The sequence below is a fragment of the Hibiscus syriacus genome, unplaced genomic scaffold (genome assembly GCF_006381635.1).
Source record: "Hibiscus syriacus cultivar Baekdansim isolate YM2019G1 unplaced genomic scaffold, ASM638163v2 tig00112253_pilon, whole genome shotgun sequence".
Classification (NCBI taxonomy): domain Eukaryota; kingdom Viridiplantae; phylum Streptophyta; class Magnoliopsida; order Malvales; family Malvaceae; genus Hibiscus; species Hibiscus syriacus.
In genome coordinates this window covers 1,754,919-1,775,090 of record NW_024063283.1, presented here as the reverse complement: position 1 = coordinate 1,775,090, position 20,172 = coordinate 1,754,919, and the positions used below count along the sequence as shown (strand labels likewise).

At 35.5% G+C, this 20,172-nt stretch overlaps 2 pseudogenes; one reads left to right on the top strand and one right to left on the bottom strand.

The window, feature by feature from the left end:
- Nucleotides 1-836: 836 nt before the first annotated feature.
- On the bottom strand, nt 837-16,204 carry LOC120176721 (annotated as a pseudogene).
- A 218-nt stretch (nt 16,205-16,422) lies between these two features.
- On the top strand, nt 16,423-18,497 carry LOC120176730 (annotated as a pseudogene).
- Nucleotides 18,498-20,172: the final 1,675 nt, after the last annotated feature.

Genomic DNA, 20,172 nt, shown 5'->3' with positions numbered 1-20,172 from the left:
TTTCATTTCAGCTAAATGGGCTTTGTTTGCTATACACATTTTAACGTTGGGGTTAAAAGTTTCTGTTAGTCCCTGTACTTTTAGAAATTTCGAGATTTTAATTCACATACTTAAATATTTTAAATGCGTCTTTTTTATTTTAAAATTTAGTCCAATTATTTCGGTTAAATTTGAAAACATAATATATTGACTAGGCTGTTTTATAACGTGAGATATGATTGACATAAAACAAACTTAAGTTTTGACACACACAAAAAAACATTAATAATATTAACTAAATTAAGATTTTTTTTTAATTCAAATTACATGATGATTTAACTTTTAACCTGTAAATATTGAGATTGATTTCCAAACTTAAATCCAAATACGACCTTTTTTCCCTTTTATCTTATTATTATTATTATTTGGTTTTTATTATTTTTTAAAAAATATTTGATACATTGTATTAAAACCATAGCAATCAATATCATAATGGCATATCATATTTTTCACTCCCTGTTACTATTATACAACAATTGTCGTCCAAATTTAGTTCCCCCCCCCCCCAAAAAAAAGTAACAATTTATGAGGTTTTCTTTAAAACAACACCAAAAGCATAGAAATACAGGAAATATAGTATGGTCAGGTAATATGTTTTAGTAGGGATAGAAGCATATTCAGCTAACCTATGAACTCAAGTAACAAAGAGGATGAATAGCATACACAGATCATAATCTACACATAAAAATGTAAAGGTTCAACGTTTCCACTGAATTGTTGCATCCTCAGCAACAAGTTTACTCCATTTGTCACACACATCATGTCTGCTTCAAAACAAGTCCACTCAATAGTAGTCAGAGAGAGTTGGAGGTTTGCGAATCCAGAATTCATCCGAGAGCCACCTGACCAGCTAGCCATCAAGCCCGTGCTCGCTTGTTTCTGCATGATGGGCATTTGTACTGCTTAATATGCTCTGCCTTTGCTGCTGTAATCTTAACACACTTCCCATGGAACCATTTCTCACACATATCACAGCAAATCCAAAATTCATCGGCTGTGTAATTCTCTCCGCAAGCGCCACATAATGTCTCTCCATGCTCTTCCTCTTCAACCAAATCCTCATCCTCATCCTTCAATGGCATTGCCTTTGAATATTTCGGTTGGGATTCGGAGCTCGCTGCATTTACATGATGACATCGAAATTTTAAGGTTATTTCCCGCTCCCGGCATTGCAGAATTATTAATGTAACAAGCCAAAAAGCAACAACTTAATTGAATGAGCTTTGTGTATGAAAAAATTATACTCGTATTCGACATAGATTCAGAAATAGGTACGAAGATATGATATTTTAAAGTGATTAAAACATGGAAATATATAGAAAGCCAAATATACTCGTGCTGGACATATATCGAATATTCAACACTGATGTCCAAACCGAATTGTGTGGGTTACTATGTTATAAAGCCTTGTCAACTTATAAGAATAGTACTACCTTTGAACCCTAAAAAATCCACACAGATCACATTTGATGAAATGACTAAAGAAGAAAACGTTTCTTACCTTGGAGTTTGATTTACATTTGTTGCTGCTATGATTTGAAGCAGACGATTTCTCCATCTGCTTCTTAGCCACTCCTGTCACGAGTTCAAATATTGTAGGAAGATCATTATCATATTGAAAAGTTGTTTCCTGCAATGTAACCCCTCAGACCGATGCGGGTGACTGATCCGATCCGATGTGTCACATTAAGGCCACCGGAGCGACTCACCGTAAAAATTTCGAAAAAATTAAAATTTTTATTAAAACATGTAAAATAATAAAAACATTTATAAATAAAAAAATAAAATTTATCAATATTAAGAAGTAAGACAAATTTCAGACTCATATGTAAAACAAATTACAACCTATATACCCCCTAATCACATGCACTGTACTCCGCAAGCAAAGCCAGTGGAACTCCCTTACTGAAGTCGATAGCTGCACCAATACGATCCTTTAAACCTAAAATGGTGAGTAACAGAGTGAACTTTGGGAAGCTCATTAATACAAAACTACCTATTGATGCTACAGGACACGCAGATAAACCATAAAATTTCCTTATTAAACAAACATATACAAATTTTCGGGATAAGCTGGATTCCACTGGTAGTTCATCGAGTAGAAGCCATGAAGATCTCAATTCATATGAAGCATTCATAGTATCACGTTTTCAGGAGATCGAATAGGATGTCTAGTGTGTTCCAACCAAAATTAGTAAAAAGATATAAATCTTTTTAGAACAGTAATTGTTTACAACATATTTTTCAAAACCATAGTAGAACCCTCCAACCAAATACCGTTATGTAGTTCCCCAGAACTGCATCCGTATGAGCTTACCCTAAGCACACAACAAAGGGAGCCAACCTAAGGGAATGCCTTGGGGCCTCTAGGCCTACCCAAGGGTATCTTTATGTCCGTAAGGATTTACCAGCTGGATCAGGGTTGTACCTCCATACTCTAGAATCCTACCCATATAAAAATCCAGCAGAAATCAGTTTTAACATTAAATCATAATATCTGGATCGTGATCCAGTAATATGTCATAACCGTGATAATGAAATAAACCATATAACTGATTTCCACCTGTATACCATAAGTAGTCTTATGATTAACCCAAGGGAGTGCCTTGGGGCCTGAGAGTTTACCAAAGGATCACCTTAGGTCTGTAAGGATTTACCAGCTTGATCAGTGTTGTACCTCCATAATCCAGTCTACCCATATAATATCCCAATAAAACAATTCGAGTATAACCAGTGAAAACAGGAGACCATAGTTCATAAACTAGTAAATTCCATGATTCCATAAATCAGGAACAATTCATATTTTTCGGTGAAAATCGAAATCAAAGAACACATACCATATTGACACGGTTCATAAACCAGTAAATCAATAATTTCGTTAAAACTCATTTCAAAACATATAAAACCGTCATGTGGTACATATGGAACACACTATATGATCCAAGTATTTTTTCAGAAGCACTTAATAGTTATCAGGAAAACATGAAATTTATTTAATTTGATCGGATTTCAGGAATGAGGTCCTATTGAAAGGAATCAATTACTAATGGAACTAATCAGACAATCAAAATTGATACTTTGGAATCCCGCTATTATTCAAGTGCATCAAGAAGGTGTTCATGAACCTTTATACAGAGTAATTCTAGATTCAGATTTACGAAAAGTGATTCCATTACTCAAATAATCAGGGGTATTCAGGATTATGAATTGAATTAACGGGATGTTAGTCCAATTGAACCAAATGGGGTATTCAGAATCCTTTGCATTTGAGTTACCTGTGTGATAAGATATAACCGGAGTGATTTGAGCTGATAAGGGAGAAACGAAGATTCAGAACATTTACAATCTGTATCAATCTATCAGATTATCAAAATAACTCGATTTGAACAACTCCCAGAACTAATACATGTATATCGGTCAATTCGTTGCCCTTCCAATGTAATCACTCTTTAATATCAACACTTCATGTCCATAGATCACCTTCAGAATCATCGCTGAATATATCTTAAGGAGATGAAAATATATTCCAATGGTCTTTATTTCATTTCCACATTGCAACACAATTAGGAAATGTCGACATACTTGATTCATAGTTTACAACCCATGGGGACAATACATCATGTAAGTTCATCAGTGTTTCCAGACTTATCCAAGTTATTCAATTAATTCAAGGTCATTGGGGTACTTAATTCAATTTGTACAATTTGTATTCAAATTTATCCTGATCGCTTAGGAGTTTCCTGAGTAATTCGATCATTTCAGCAAATTCAAATACATACAATACTTCTATTCTGTTTAACTTGGTCAAATAATATAGTCATATTGGTATTCGAGGTTGATTTATTCATTTTGGAGCTTAAGGGCATTATTCATTCCAGAACTTGGAAATATTTTAGGTCATTTACACTTTAGGGGTATTTTAGTCATTTTACACTTTAAGCGTATCATCATCATTCCACTCAATTCTGTCAATGGCATACTTTCGATACATTAGGCTTGAATGCAATCTAGTTCCTTTAGTGTTCAGTGTATTTTGCTCCTTTGATCGTTGGAGGTTATCATTATAGTTATTACGAAACTCGAGGATATTTCAGTAATTCTTTTAAATTCAATCATTTGCAGTTTCTCATATAGTTAGGCAAATATGACCTTTCAGAGTTATTTTATACCATTCAGAGAAGTCTTTGTCATTTTTCCATTATAAAGGCATTTTTCGTAATTTTATCTCATGGTATTATTTTCAGTAATTTCATATCCAATTAACCCCGATATTTAAACTTTAAGAAAATGTATCAAAATTCACTGATCTTAAAATCAAATCATTTATTATTTTCGATTGATCTTCCACTTTCTTAAGCGAGCCATATGATTCCTATCTAGTTACCGACTTTTTATAGTATTCTGACCGAGTTTAGGAAATAATCACTACATACATGTTACCAATTATACTTATCCATACATAATTCAATACTAACATGTTCCATAAAGCATGAAACAAGTAGTAATATATTACCTCTATTTTTGTGTCATACCGATCGGTCATTTAACTCCATTCGATTGCCCTTGAACTTTAATTCAATGTCTAATGATTCCTCAGATACCTAACAAACAAATTTATGTTAGAAATTATACTTAATTGAGAAACCATATTGAATTCGAAGGTAAAACATTAAAAACAACTTACCGGATGCGAATTTAACAGAACGGACTTCAGATTCAGACTCAAGACGTCAAAAAACATAAAATAGGGCTTTTTGGAAAATTTGACTTTTTCGATCAAAGCCACAGTCAATGGTTAGACCGGTCAAAGTCAACTGTCTGACCAGTCAACGGTCAACTCTGACCAAAGTCAATGGGTCGAGTCAAAGTCAATATTTTGGGTCAGTCAACAGTTCGGGTCGGGCAGACGGGCCGGAATGGTTCAAGTTGACTCTGTTTGGTTCAAACTGAGTTTACCAGTTCGGTCTGATCCATACCGACTGTACCAATTCTGGAGACTTCCTTAGAGCATGGACAAGCCCGACGCGCACCCGGCGGCGCATGAGGGTGCATGAGCCGGCGATAAGATGGTTGGTCAGTGGCCGATTACTCCCCAACGACGATCAACGGAAGAAACGGTGACCCACTGGCTGGGTTTGGAGCGCACGACCACGATGAACTCAATGGCGGCGGCGGTGAGGCGAGACGATCATCAGATCGATCGGAATCGAATGAAACACGTGTGGCGGCGGCAAGGTTTCTACGAATCTTTCGGTTCTACTGTCGCAACCATCTTTTAGGTGAGCCCGAAATTGGGCTTTGACCTAAGTAAATGGGTTAGAGTCACCACCAATCATTTAATTTAAGAACAAAAATGGGTTGATTGGATACCTCGATTTCTTATATGATCTGCATCTTACAAAGATATGTCAGATTCGGGAGTCGGTTACAATCAATGAAGGATTAGTACCCTTGAACTGCCTTTCTGTACTAATTTAATTTCCAGTTGTCTTAATTGAGAAAATTACAAATTAAATTAAAAAATAAAATTTTATATAAATTACTTACCTCCGATAGATTAAAATATTTCTAAAAGGTCAAAAAGATGTTAGAATGGTAAAATAAAATGATGAATCAAAAGAAAAAATGTATATTAAATTATGATACTTTAAACATAGAAGGAAAGAGAAAAAATATAAATACATGCCGAGAAATTAACAGAATAAAAAAAAGAAATAAATAGAACAAAGAAAACAAACCATGCCTTAATAACACCAAGTGAAAAATAAAAAAAAAGTTTATTGAATTAAAACTAAAAAATACTAATGGCGAAATTAAAGATAATTGATTACTAAAACAAAAATAAAAGAAATGGAACAAAATTAAAAAAATAACAAAACCCCTAAAATAGCTAAAAAAAAGAAAATAAATATAAAAAATGGCTAATGTTTAAAAAGAGAATATAAATGAAAAAAGAATATAAAAAAGTAAAAAAAAACAAAGTTAGTTAAATTAAAAAACTAAATAAAATGAAAAATAAAATAATAAAATAAAAATTAAACAACAAAAAAACAAAATAAAAATAAAAAAATACCAATTAAATAAAATAAAAAATAATAATAATTAGATCAAAACGTGAATTAAATAAAAAACAAAGGAAATGACCAAATTAAAAGAAAAATAAAATAGATGATAAATTTAAAAAGAAAATCAGGGTTAAAATTGAATTTAGGGTCAAAAGGAACTTTAAAAGCAAACAGGGAACTAAAATTGTAAATAACCACTTTCTCCAGTGGAATTTCATCATCTGAAAATGAGATGAGATTATCAGCTTGAATGTTATTTACCAGTCGATCCATCTTGTTGATTGGTATTTCTTATGGTACATATATCTGATTTAGGACTTTCGGGAGTGCCCTATGTGTGCCTCTGAGCTCAGCAGCAGCGTTTACATTGAAATATGTGTCGATAGGCTATGTAATTATTCTACGATGATGTATTCATTGTGCTTTCAAAATTTCAGAAACTCTCTAGCTTCTTCCACTTTTATGGGCTCGTTGATTGCTAGCACATCCTCTTTGAAGAGTTCAAGTGGTCTCTTGGGGGACTTAGCTTCTTAGAAGTAGCATTTCCCCATAGCCTGCCCCACTTGGTTGTCATCTTCTTTTAGGGTGCTCACTTGGCATTCGTACTTCCAAGGCACTTACTTCCTATCCTTGTAGGAAAAAAGTCAGGGTGCTGTGATAACCACCCTTTCTTGTGTTTTATCTGTTATCTTTACTTTAAGGGTAATTACCAAAGGACTACCCCTTCCATATCCTCTTTCAGATGATTCTCCGGTAGCGCAAACATCTACTTCCAAAGAGTCTCGGACTTTTCATAGAATTCCAGCTCCCTCCTATCCATCAAGAGTTGGATCAAAGCTTTAAACTCTAGACAATCCTACACCTCATGCTCCTCTTCATTATGATAACAATAGTGGTTATCATCTCCACTCCTTGATGTATCTAAATGTGGTGTGAGAAGCTCTGCTTTCTCCATCTGGCTCCATACCCAAGCCAAATGAGACTTTATATCAGAAACACTAGTTTTAACTTTCTTGTCTTCCTTTGTAGTGACTGCGTTAAACTCAGTCTCTTGATGATTAGGCAAAGGATTTTGTGCAATATTTGGTGCTCCTGAGTTAAAGTGGATCCAATTCTTGTTTCTCATTCTTTGTACGATCCTATTGAATGCAAAGTAATTTTTAATAGTGTACCCCGGCACATCACCATAATATTCACAGTGAGCGTTTTCATCATACCATCTGGGGTATGGGGGCTTCATTGGTTCCACAGGGTACGGTGACACTACATGAATTTCAAAGAGTTGTTGATATAATTCCTTGTATGACATGGGAATAGGATTGAATTGATCATTCTTTCTTTATTTCATAGGTTCCTTCAGATTTTGTCTAGAAGTACCTGACGGTACAACTGTAGTTATTTTTGTGTTAGAGATTGTAACACATTTATTGGCATTGTACGTGTTGATGTTATTAATCTCTCTATCTTTATTCTTCATGGGATGTTTCTTGCTTGATTCCTCTCCCTCGATTTTTTCTTGTTTTATGGTCATTTCAATCATATCCCATGCCATAACTAAATCGAAAAAGTTTTCTGATGTGATTGAAACCAAGTGCCCGAAGTATAGAGCCTTCAGGGTCTGTACAAAGAGTTTCCTGGTTTTCTTTTCATCTAAGGGTGGATGAACTTGCACAGCTAAATCCCTCTATCTCTGTGCATATTACCGGAAACTTTCGTTATGCTTCTTCTCCATGCTTTGGAGCATAACTCGATCTGGCCTCATATCGTTTTTATGCTTGTATTGTTCCAAGAAATACTTGACTAGATCTTTTCAGGTCTTGATCTGAGATCGATTCAGCTGATTGTACCACCGGATGGCTGAACCGGACAGGCTCTACATATCCTGTCATTTTCGACATAACATGGTAATGTGAGCTGAGGGGCAACTGTTTCCATCGAATTTCTCGAACTCGGGGACTTTGAATTTTGGTGGAAGCACCAAATTGGGACCAAACTTAATTCTAATGCATTGACTCCATAGTAATTATGGTCCCCCTTCACCACCTTCATTTGGTCTTCCACCAGCTTCATTTTCTCTTCCATCTTCTTCGCCTGTTTTCTTCATCAAAATCTAGTATATGGTAATCATCCATTATTTTCAGGGTTAGATACAGAGGTCTATACCTTTATAGAAGAGAGACTTTCGATTTTTGCAACGGATGAGTCCCCTTGTAACCCTAGTAAGATTCCAGGTGAGATAACCACCTGGGGTAGGTGGCATAGCTACCCCATCAGACGAGCCTACCCTGGTGCACTTACTTGATTTAAGCCAATAACTTGGCAACAATCTGATCAACCAAGGACTCTTGGCTCTCCGTGATTGTATCCAGAGTATTTTAATTATTTTGGCTTATCTTTTCTTCTAGCTCTCTTTGCAGCCTCAGCATGTTCTCTTCAAGTTGAACGATTTTGGCTTCTATTTGTCTTTTCTTTATGCAAGTGTTGTGAGGATAATGCATGTCCAGAGCTTGTGGAGGTAAACTCGGTGTTTGTTCTCTCTTCTGATGAGACATTTTCTGTTAGTTAATGTGAATGTAAAAACATGGAAAATAATAATATAAAGTATGAAATGCAATGCATGATGCATGAAAATTAGAGGCACTGATCCAGAAATGTGTATGTTATTATAAATAATCCTTATTGAGACAAAAGTGTTTTATTTTTTTAAGAGACAAAAAATATCTTAAAGGTACATTCTGACTAAATCCTTTAAACCCCGAACAACTTCTAACAGGTTGACAAGTCTTCTTCCTTCATCTGTCACAGGTTGAATGCTTTGTCGACTACTCCGGCTTCTCTTGCTAACCCATGCAAATGACGAGCTGTCTTTTTTACTTGCTCCAGGAAATCTCGGATGACTGCATCTCTAGCTTTCACCCTTTGCTAAGTATGTTCCCAACGAAAACACCACTGTAACCCTCCATCAAAGGGCACTATCTGAAGCTCGCTTGCATGTTTCTTAAATCCGTCCACAATGGCCTCCAACTCAGTTATGGTTTTGTTATCCCGTTCTTGCTGTTTCTGAAGAGAATTCTCTAAATCAGCTACTTGGATCCTCAAACGCTTGTTCTGCTACTAGTTGTCTATCAAACTTCTCTGAGAAGTCTTTAGCTGTTATTATAAGGTCTTTCTTTCATCATGTCCTTCAAACTTCATTTTCAGACAGCTAGCTTCGCTTTTCTAGTACTCAGAAGACCTTTTCAGATTGAAATTACTTTGAACTTGTTCTTGATATCATTTTCTTAAGTCTTCGAGCTCAAAACAGATTTTCTTCTCCTTCTCTAACTTGTCTGCCCAATCCTTCTGAGTATCGGCATCTAATTTCCACTGGAACCTTTCAGCCTCAAGTTCTCTTAACCTCTGTTTTAGCTCATTCTTTATGGCTTCAAAATCTTTCCTTGCTATCTCTAGCTCGGAAGGAACATGCTTAAGATGTTCTTCCATGGTCCGGGCGTCCTCATAATCTGACACGGGGATGTTGTCATTTTTCCTCAACCTTCGTCATTCCAAATAGTCTGGAGTAAGCATGTCTTTGGCATCAACGACATACATTCGGAATACTTTCTTCAATGACTCAGCTACTTCCTTGACATTTTTCTTGCAGTTGTCCCCATGGTATACAAATTATGATCCAATATTTGCGTACCCCATACTGTTGAAGTACCAAAATTGGAAAATATCCTACTCCTCCCCATAATCCAAGTAATGTCATAGTATTTGAATCCCCACATTGGAAGAGAATGTCACTCTGGGTTAGCCAATGAGCTCTCCAAGCAATATCCTTGTCCTGAAAATGTGTGAATACTTTCATCCACTTTTCTTTTGGGGCGTCTTCTTTCCATTTCATAGTAAGGAATCCCCCCACATGTGAATAAATGGTGTTGAATCGGCGGTAAGAAATCCCATTAGTCTTTCAAAAATGATAGTGGATCCAAACTTGGAGAAGCTGTGCACACCCTATAAATCTTCTTCCGCCAATCTTTCTGCAATGATTGAGGGAGCAAAAAGTTTTAGCTAAAATTGTATGCGCCAGATTTACTCATCTCGGGAATTATTGGAATGGTTCCACCACAGCTGCCTTAATGTACCCAAAGTCTTCGGGAAGATAACCAAACCATAAAGGCCCAGTACGAATAGGTCTATCGCTTTCCATTCATCGAGGTTATTCTTCATCAGTTGCTTAATATGGGTCCAAGCAATTACTTCCCTGCTACCTTTATATTTAATCCGATCAGTTACCTATTTTTATCAACCCCTGCAACCTTTGCCAGTCCGTTCTTGAAAGGATGACTTTTGATGTGCTTGATGTAGACCCGCTCCATTTTGATTCCCTCGCAATACAACAATGTAGTATACTCTTCAATTGTGGGCACCATGTCCTCCTGGTTAAAGTGAAACAACTATACCCCAGATTCCAAAATTATACTAAGGCTCTAATTAGGGGCTCATCAGTCTTGACATAGAGTATGAGTGTGATATCACCATACCTATGGCTTAACTTCTACTCTGGTCACTCTTCCAGTTGTCCTAAATACTCCGTAGCTCTTGAACATCATTCTACTTTAGGCTGACAGAAGCACAACTAACCAAATCTGACACATAGTTTCCTTGCAGATTGTCTCCCCTTTCTTTCTGAGTCTTTTCGGATTATAGTCTTACCTGACGTTTTTCACCTCTTGCATTACAACCCCTTTGTCTATTAATGCAGATAATTTGTGTGTAACAAACACCTTTTATGGATCAATGACCTCTTTTTATGATGTAAATGATAAAAAGACAAACATGAAAGAAAAATTAGTTAGTAAGATAAAAATATAAATGATGAAAGTAAAAATAAAAATGACAAACTGCATGAGTAAAGTAAAAACATCCTAGGTTTTGAAATTGAGTTTTAGGGTAGGCTATAATTCTCTGTAATCTCTCGGTTTAGGTTCTAAAGAAAGTACCTGAGTTCTCCTTGCCGGTGCCCCCTTGGGCTTGCTAGACCTTTATTCCTAAGCCCATTACAAGCTTATGTGGACTAAGTTAAACTCGAGATGATATATTCCCTTATGTCTATGCGGAGAATAAATTTACATGAAGACATAAGGTATATGAATCCCGAAGGTTACTTGTGGGCCTATGCGGAGAATAAATTCTCATGAAGACGTCACTTTCACCCTTACTTAAAAAGGGTTCAGAGCTCGGGTATAGAGTCTTAGATGAAAAAAGGTTTAATAAGCTAAAACCATTGGAAGAAAACGTCAATACAACTATTTATTTGAAAAATAATCAAAGGTAATTTATAAGGATAAAAAAATTACCTTAAAATTTAAACTTACCCTTTTCTCTTAAGAAGACACTGGAAATTAACCTTAGCCTGACTCACTTACATGTCCTCAGTGGAGTCGCCAAGCTATCGTAATCGTCTTTCGGGTGGGCCCGAAATTGGGCTTTGACTTAAGTAAATGGGTTAGAGTCGCCACCAATCATTTATTTAAGAAAAAAAATAGGTTGATCAGATACCTCGATTTCTTACCTGATCTGCATCTTACCAAAGATATGTCGGATTCCGGAGTCGGTTATAGTCAAGGAAAGATTATCACCCTTGAACTGCCCTTTCGGTACTAATTTAATTTTCAGTCGTCTTAATTGAGAAAAATGCAAGTTAAATTAAAAAAATACAATTTGATCCAAATTACTTACCTCCAATCGATTAAAATATCCCTAAAAGGTTAAAAAGATGTTAGACTGGTAAAGTAAAATGTTGAATCAAAAGAAAAAATGTATGCTAAATTATGATACTTTAAACATAAAGGAAAGAGAAAAAAATATAAATGCATGCCGATAAATTAACAAAATAAAAAAATAGAACAAATAAAAAAACCATGCCTTAATAACACTAAGTGAAAAATAATAAAAAAAGTCTATTGAATTAAAACTAAAAAATACTAATGACGAAATTAAAGATAAATGATTACTAAAACAAAAATAAAAGAAATAAAAAATAAAAATATCAAAACCCCTAAAAATAGCTAAAAAAGAAAATAAATATAAAAATTGACTAATGTTTAAAAAGAGAATAAAAATAAAAGTAAAAAAAACAAAGTTAGTTAAATTAAAAAAAGGAAAATAAATAAAATAAAATAAAAAATAAACAACAACAAAATAAATATAAAAATCAGATTAAATAAAATAAAAAATAATAATTAGATCAAAACGTGAATTAAATAAAAAACAAAGGAAATAACCAAATAAAAATAAAAATAAAATAGATGGTAAATTTAAAAAGAAAATCAGGTTAAAATTGAATATAAGGTGCAAAATGAACTTTAAAAGCAAAAAGTGGCTGAAATTGTAATTAACCCCTTTACCAGGCAAAACACATTGATTCTAGGGGCTTTGGATCGGGCCATCGGTCAAAATCGGGTTAGCGGGTCAGGTATAAAAACCAAATTTCAGAAACACCCAAATCATTTTTTCATTCCCTCTAAATCGATCAAAACCAAAAACCCCAAATCCTCTCAAGTGTTCTTCATCTACGAAGAACACGGCCGCCTAGATTCATAGAGAACCAGAATCTGACCACCGTAGATCGACGCCGGCCGCCGTTCATCGGCGACAAAATAAAAAAGTTTTACACTTTCGAAAGCTTCTCTTCCCCCATTTCAAAAATCCAACAAGTTTTTTCAAAATAGCCTCGGGAAGGGCTAGATCTGAGAAAGATCTTTCGAGTGCCTTCCCCTCCGATCATCGACCTATCCGCTTTTTTGGGTTTTTTTCGAGTCAAAAAAGAAAAACATACCACCCCAAACCACCACATGCAAATAGAAGCGGCAAAGGTAAAAATTAATACCTCTTTATTTTTATTTCTTTTCGAACTTTACAATTGCTGGTTGCTTTGATTTCTTATGTATTTTTCCCGTATTTTTCTTGCGTATTTCTTACATTTTTTGCTTTGAGTTTATATGTAAATATAGTCCTAGGATTTCCTTTATTTTCATTCAGTTTTAGTGTTTTACAAGGACTAAAAACATGAACTTGTGTTTGTTGGGTTGTAGTAGTTGGTTGCACCGAGAAATCGGGGGAGGACTCTCCAAAGTTTGATCGCAATTCCCCCTGGCAAGTGGACTGTGCGGCGTTGAAGAGGGAAGATGAGGGAAACCCTAATCTCGCTTGGCGGGCTTCTTATGTTGGCTTGGTCTGTTGGGCCTACTTTTTTTTATCTGAAAAAAAGATAAAATAAAAAATGAATATGTATATATAATGATATATAATATATATAATATATATATTTATGTTATATAATTATAGTATACAACATAATATGTATATATTATATAATATAATACATATACATTGTATACTGTAAATAGTAATACGTTTACTATATAACATAAATTAATATATAAATACTATATAATAAGGTCAGACGAAAATGTGTGTCGACAGCTACGACAAACGATGCGATTCAGGATGGGCTAGGGGTTGGGTTTTGTTCACCAGTCGACAGTGAGTATATAGTGACATCGGAGCGGCGAACGGTGACCGGACAACGACGAAATGTGGTGGCAAAGAGGGTCGGTGGGTAGATGAATTTAGGGTTAATTTTGAGGGAAAAACCAGACAAATCTGGGAAATTATGAGTTTGGTCCCCAATTTCCTACACTTTTTAAAATTGACTACCAATTTCAGAAATTATAATTTAACCCCTGAATTGAGGTGTTACATGCAATCACATTAACAAATGGTATTGATGAGGAAAACCGTAGCTCGAAATACAGCATGCTTGCTAGTCAAGCCATATGCAACACAACAAACAACATCTCGAATTTAAGTAAATCCCACTCATGTCATGCCTATTATTACTAAGCACTTCGTGCTGAAGAATGAGTTGCAGAAGAAAAAAAATACCTATCAGCTTTGTCGAATCCGAACCTAGCATCAAAATAGAAAGCTACAGATAGGGATGGGCATGGGTCGGGTTTTTGGTCCACCCGACCCGACCCGAGAAGAAGGGAACCTCCACCCGTGACCCGACCCGACCCGACAAAATTAGTTTTTCACCCGACCCGACCCGATAGATAGTTTAAAAATCAACCCGACCCGACCCGAAATAATAAAAAAATATTTTATTCAATAAAAACAATGACTAAATTGAAAAAAATAATATATAGAGGGGTATTATTATAATTATTCCTAAATATATAAGGTAAAATTATATATTTTTCCCGGGTCGGGTCAGATTTTTTTCACCATAAACCCGAACCCGACCCGAACCCGAATTTTTTTATAAAAAATCCGACCCGATCGGGTCGGGTCGAAACTCGTCGGATTCGGGTTAGATGCTCATCCCTAGCTACATAGAGTAACCAAGCGTCACTGTACACAGCAACCAAAGATAACCAATCCTTTTCTGCATCCCATCTCGGGCGAAATTAATACCCAGTGCAGGTTCCGGAGGTTCCATAAGATCCGGAGGCACCTGCTCAACAGGTAAAGTCACCTCCCACTGCTCACTCGGATATCCATAAAGTCAAACATTCTCCTTTTCTGTAACAGGTTTTTTTTATACATGTAAAAATGTAAGAAACTCATTCCATTTCAATTTTCATGCGTCTACAACCTAACGAGGAAGACAATGTAAAATCACGAAAGGCAACTACAATGCTCTAATTGCTTTCGCATTCATTGGTTTGAGAACGAACATGTTTTTTTTTTTAAGAATCTCTACCATCCAAGAAACTAATAATTGCTGAATACGAATCACAACCTTAAAGTTGCTGATCAGTAAAAACAATTTGCCAAATAGGGAATAAAATGTTCAAGAGCCAATGTTTCTGCATTTGTAATAGAACACCAGAAGAAGAACAACAATGATGATGGAATAAATGAGGATAATCTACTTTTTTTCTAGTAAAAATCTCATGATTTCTACTGTTAATATAAAAAGCCTCGGAAACTAAAACTAAAAGAAATTGTTACTTCAATTCTCAAGCTAAAGCATCTTAAATAATAAAACAAATATGGGCATAAAAATTCGTCGATTTATCCTCCATTGAAAAGATTTTCCAGTACCTGGGTCGCACTGCTGGTAGAACTCTTCCGCATCTGCAACCACAAGACCCAAATATTAGAATCTGATTGTTTCACCGAAAACATTTTACTGAAAATGAAATCTGGAAAATGTTTTACATCTAGAAAACGTTTTTCAGTGTCTAAATGGTTCATCGTAAAATGTTTTACACTGTTTGGATAATTTTGCTAAAAACTGTTTTCAAAATCTGTTTTTAATGAAAAGTTGTACATATTGAATATGTTTTAATATTCAATATTTTTTAAAGGTTAATTTTTTATATATAATTATATTTTATAAAAATATATATTTTAAAAATATTAATAATTGATTAAAAATATATTATAAAAGTTTATAAATCTTAAGAATGTTTAATTAATAGTACACCAAATTAAACAACAATAATATAACATTATAATAATAATAATATTATCAAATTAAAACAACAATAATATACAACTGTAATAATACATAGTCTAATTCATAATTAGTGGTACAACACATTAATCCAACAATACAATTACTGAAGTCTATACTACAATACATTAGAGTTAAAATGTTGTCAAGTCATAAATTATTATACACCACATTTAAAGTTCACATCTTAACTTTGGGTAAATTGAAATACCGTATATTTATCTAAGTTTTTCCTTAACCGTAAATGTTTTACGTTGACCGAAAATTTTACACGAACCAAACACGGGAAAACATTCTAAACAGACCCTTAAGTAAAATAAACTTTGAAAGGGAAAAGCTGGTTAATAATATGAGAACCAAAAAGGAGAAAAGATGGTGATTGCTTTAAATTGAAAAGTATTACCGGTAGTGAGGGCCTTAATAATGGCAGCTCGACGACCCTTGAAATCTCGAAAGACTTCTCCAACTGAACGTGAGTTTTCCATCACCAAAGCTGAATTATTTTCCTTCCTCTTTTCTCTTTCAAATAGAGTTCTTCTTTGGAGAGTGGGGTATCTAGAAGAAGCAGAGGAAATGGAGGGAAAGATAGAGTATTCAAGAATATTTGACTCACTCAGCCCACTCCGTTTCTTTCAAGAAAGAAGAAGACGGAGATGTGGGACCCATTGGGAATTTAAGCCGATTTCATAAGAGGGAATAGACTGGTCCGTGAATTGTTGGGTTTCATATTTGACCATAAACCCTAAATTAAAATAATTAAATCAAAAACCCAAATTAGTACATCAAAAAGGCTGCCACTTCCTCTATGCCGAACCGTAACCAGAAGGAAACAACTGGATAAAGTCACAAACAAGGCGCAATTTATCCCTTTTGAAAAACTTATCTGCAGGTAAGCTCTCTCCTTCTACTCCCTGGAGAGAACCCTCATTTTGAACTCACGTTACCTTTATAATTGTGCTGGAATAATTCTTTTTAAGCGATGATGTTTTGAGTATTGATATTTTGGTTATTTACAAACGCGTAGGCAAAGTATGGATATGATAGTATATACAAGCCGTGCCCATGAAGGGTTTTGTAACTTTCAGAATGACGGTCTAAGGAATAGTGGCTTTCTCGGGTTAAGGCTAAAGCGGTTACCAATTTTAGTTATGTGAAAGCTTCTGCGTGCTGTAAACCCTTACGGTTCCAAATGCGAAGGCAGTGTAAGGTACTTGCTTTTTCGAAGGTCGAAAGTGCTGGTGTTAATGGTAGGTTGCACAGTTGTGAAAGTTCCCAAGAAGATAATTTTGGAAACGGTCAGGTTTTGTCCAGTCCATCGAGTTCTGTTCATGGCTTTGAGGAATCTGGTAGCAATAATCAACTCCGTAAATTCGTTAGAAATGGTGAATTGGAAGAAGGGTTTAAGCTTCTCGAGGGCATGGCTTATCATGGTGAGATTCCTGATATTATTGCTTGTACGAGTTTAATTCGTGGGTTTTGTAAGAGAGGCAAGACTCGAAAAGCAACCCGGGTTATGGACATTATCGAAGATTCAGGGGCTGTTCCTGATGTCATAACTTATAATGTGCTGATTAGTGGGTATTGCATGGCAGGGGAGATTGATAATGCTTTACAAGTTTTGGATCGGATGTTTCTCCAGATGTTGTCACTTATAATACGATCTTGCGTAGCCTGTGTGATAATGGGAAGTTGAAGCAAGCGATGGAAGTGTTGGATCGACATTTGAAGAAAGAATGTTATCCGGATGTGATTACTTATACAATTTTGATTGAAGCAACTTGCAAGGAGAGTGGCGTTGCACAAGTATGAAACTCTTGGATGAGATGAGGAGTCGAGGATGTGAACCGGATGTAGTCACTTATAATGTTCTGGTCAATGGGATTTGTAACGAGGGGAGATTGGATGAAGCAATCAAGTTCTTGAATTGCATGCCATCATATGGATGCCAACCTAATGTGATTACTCATAATATTATTCTGCGTAGCATTTGTAGCACTGGTAGGTGGATGGATGCAGAGAGATTGTTAGCTGATATGTTACGTAAAGGTTGTTCCCCTAGCGTTGTTACTTTCAATATTCTGATTAATTTCTTATGCCGAATAGGTTTACTGGGCCGAGCAATTGATGTATTGGAAAAGATGCACAAACATGGGTGTCTAATTCCTTAAGTTATAATCCACTGCTCCATGGGTTCTGCAAAGAAAAGAAAATGGAGAGGGCAATCGAATATTTGGAGATAATGGTGTCTAGAGGTTTTGTTGTTGTTGTGGTGGTGGTGTCTAGAGGTTGCTACCCTGATATTGTGACCTACAATACTTTGCTCACAGCATTATGCAAAGATGGGAAGGTTGATGTGGCAGTTGACATACTGAATCAGCTAAGTACAAAGGGTTGCTCGCCTGTTTTAATCACTTACAATACTGTGATTGATGGGCTCGCAAAGGTCGGGAAAACAGATGAAGCTATAAAACTTTTGGATGAGATGCTTGCCAAGGGTCTAAAGCCTGATATAATTACCTACTCTTCACTTGTTGGAGGACTTAGTAGGGAAGGAAAGGTTGATGATGCAATAAAGTTCTTTCATGACTTTGAGAGAATGGTTGTTAGGCCAAATGCCATAACATATAACTCCATCATGTTAGGCCTTTGTAAGGCTCGACAGACCGATCGTGCTATCGACTTTTGGCTTATATGGTGATGAGGGGATGTAAACCTACTGAATCAACATACACCATTCTCGTTGAAGGCATAGCATACGAAGGGTTAGCTAATGAGGCATTGAAGTTGCTAAATGAGTTGTGCTATAGAGGAGTTGTGAAGAAAAGTTCGGCAGAACAGGTTGCTGTCAAGATGTAGGCTGTGGTGCATGTGCATGCTTTGTTTAGTTCAAGTGCAATTATGGTTGATAGCCATATGTAGCCTTTACCCTTTTTGCCTGTTGGAATTTCCGTCTGTCAACAACATTTGATGTTATTTAATGTGGATTTTATTGTATTTTTCTATTATTGACATCAGTTAAAATTCTTCTATTCTATTTGTGATTTTTCTCGGAAGAATTTTCCACATAAAATTTTAGTGTCTATTTTATTGTCCGATTAATGTTTCCATGCAAAATTATAAGGAACCAGAATCTGGGGAAAACAAAATTATTCTCCATTCCCGTGTAAAACTTTTGCAGTCTTCTCTGAAGTCAACACCAAAATGTAAAATAAAAAATGCCAAAAACAATATTTCCAGAATCTCATGATCAAACAACAATTACATGTGGATTGGGATTAGTAAATTAGAAAAAAACTCAAGAAATTCCCTAGTAATATTTACCTAACTCTACTTCCTTCTTACGGATATCATCTCTAGCACGATCTCCAACGGATGGATCCTCTGATTTCAATAACTCTTTCAATTTCACGAATTCCTTCACTTTGCTATGAATCTGATACATGCAGTAACAGAAAATATCAGTATTTTAAATTCGAAAGAGACGAATCTCGGGCAGGATTTTGAAAACAAACCTTTCGAAAAGGCCACCTTTTTTCACACCACCATTCCCTTGGCACCATATATTGTGAACTACTGTTTCAGATAATCCCAGTTTCTTGGCTGCCTCCTTTCTTGTAAGATGGAAATAATTTGCTAAATCTTTGATTGTCGTCTCTTTCGCTCTCCTCCTCTGCCATTATTTATACGACATTTAAAAGGCTATTGCAAATCATTTCGAAGTGAATTCAATGAAGACCGAACGGTTTTGAATAGGTCTCCAACCTGTTGTGTTAAGGAAATCATATTCTTGGTGTTTGTAGCTTCATTAGATTCTGCAACAACCTGTTTTGCCACGGAAAGTGGCAAATTCCTCCAGTCACCACCGTCGTCGGTGGCTGCAAAGAGTTGACAAGATTTTGCACCAAAATGTGACAAACAAGACCAAATGATCAATGCAGTTATGTTAAATGCATGTATGTTTGAGAAGAGTTAGATACCTGGATCTGCCCCATTAGCCAGATTTGCATACCAATCAAAACCTAGACACAGTGCTTCGAAGAAACTTGAGAATGGATCGTTCATCATTGTAAATCTCTCTTGCTTTCTTCATGCAATACTGTATCATAAACTGCTTCACTTCCTCAAAGCTTTTCTCGTTGAAACTATTGGAATAAAAAAATGGATTTTTGACACATTCCTAGAGATTAATCTAACCAAGTTTAAGATTTTAATCAAATAACAATATTTAATCTTACTCGAACATTTGATGAGACACTGCTTCACTGCTTCCTTGAACATCAAGAACCGCATGAAAGAAAACTCCAACTAATCTACCATGTATCTGAAGTTTCATTACATGTCCACCTATAATAAAACAAGGAGACATTATCATCAAAAGAACAACATGAATCGCTGCTAACATTAGCCATTTCCCAAGACATGAAAACGCACCCTTGACATGAACAATTTCTCTCAAATTTTGCAACAACGACAACCGAATTGAACTTGTAGACTTGGCACCAAGTCTGTCCTTTTTTTATTACCGGTTTTTCCTCCATTGGATTCATTACAGATAAA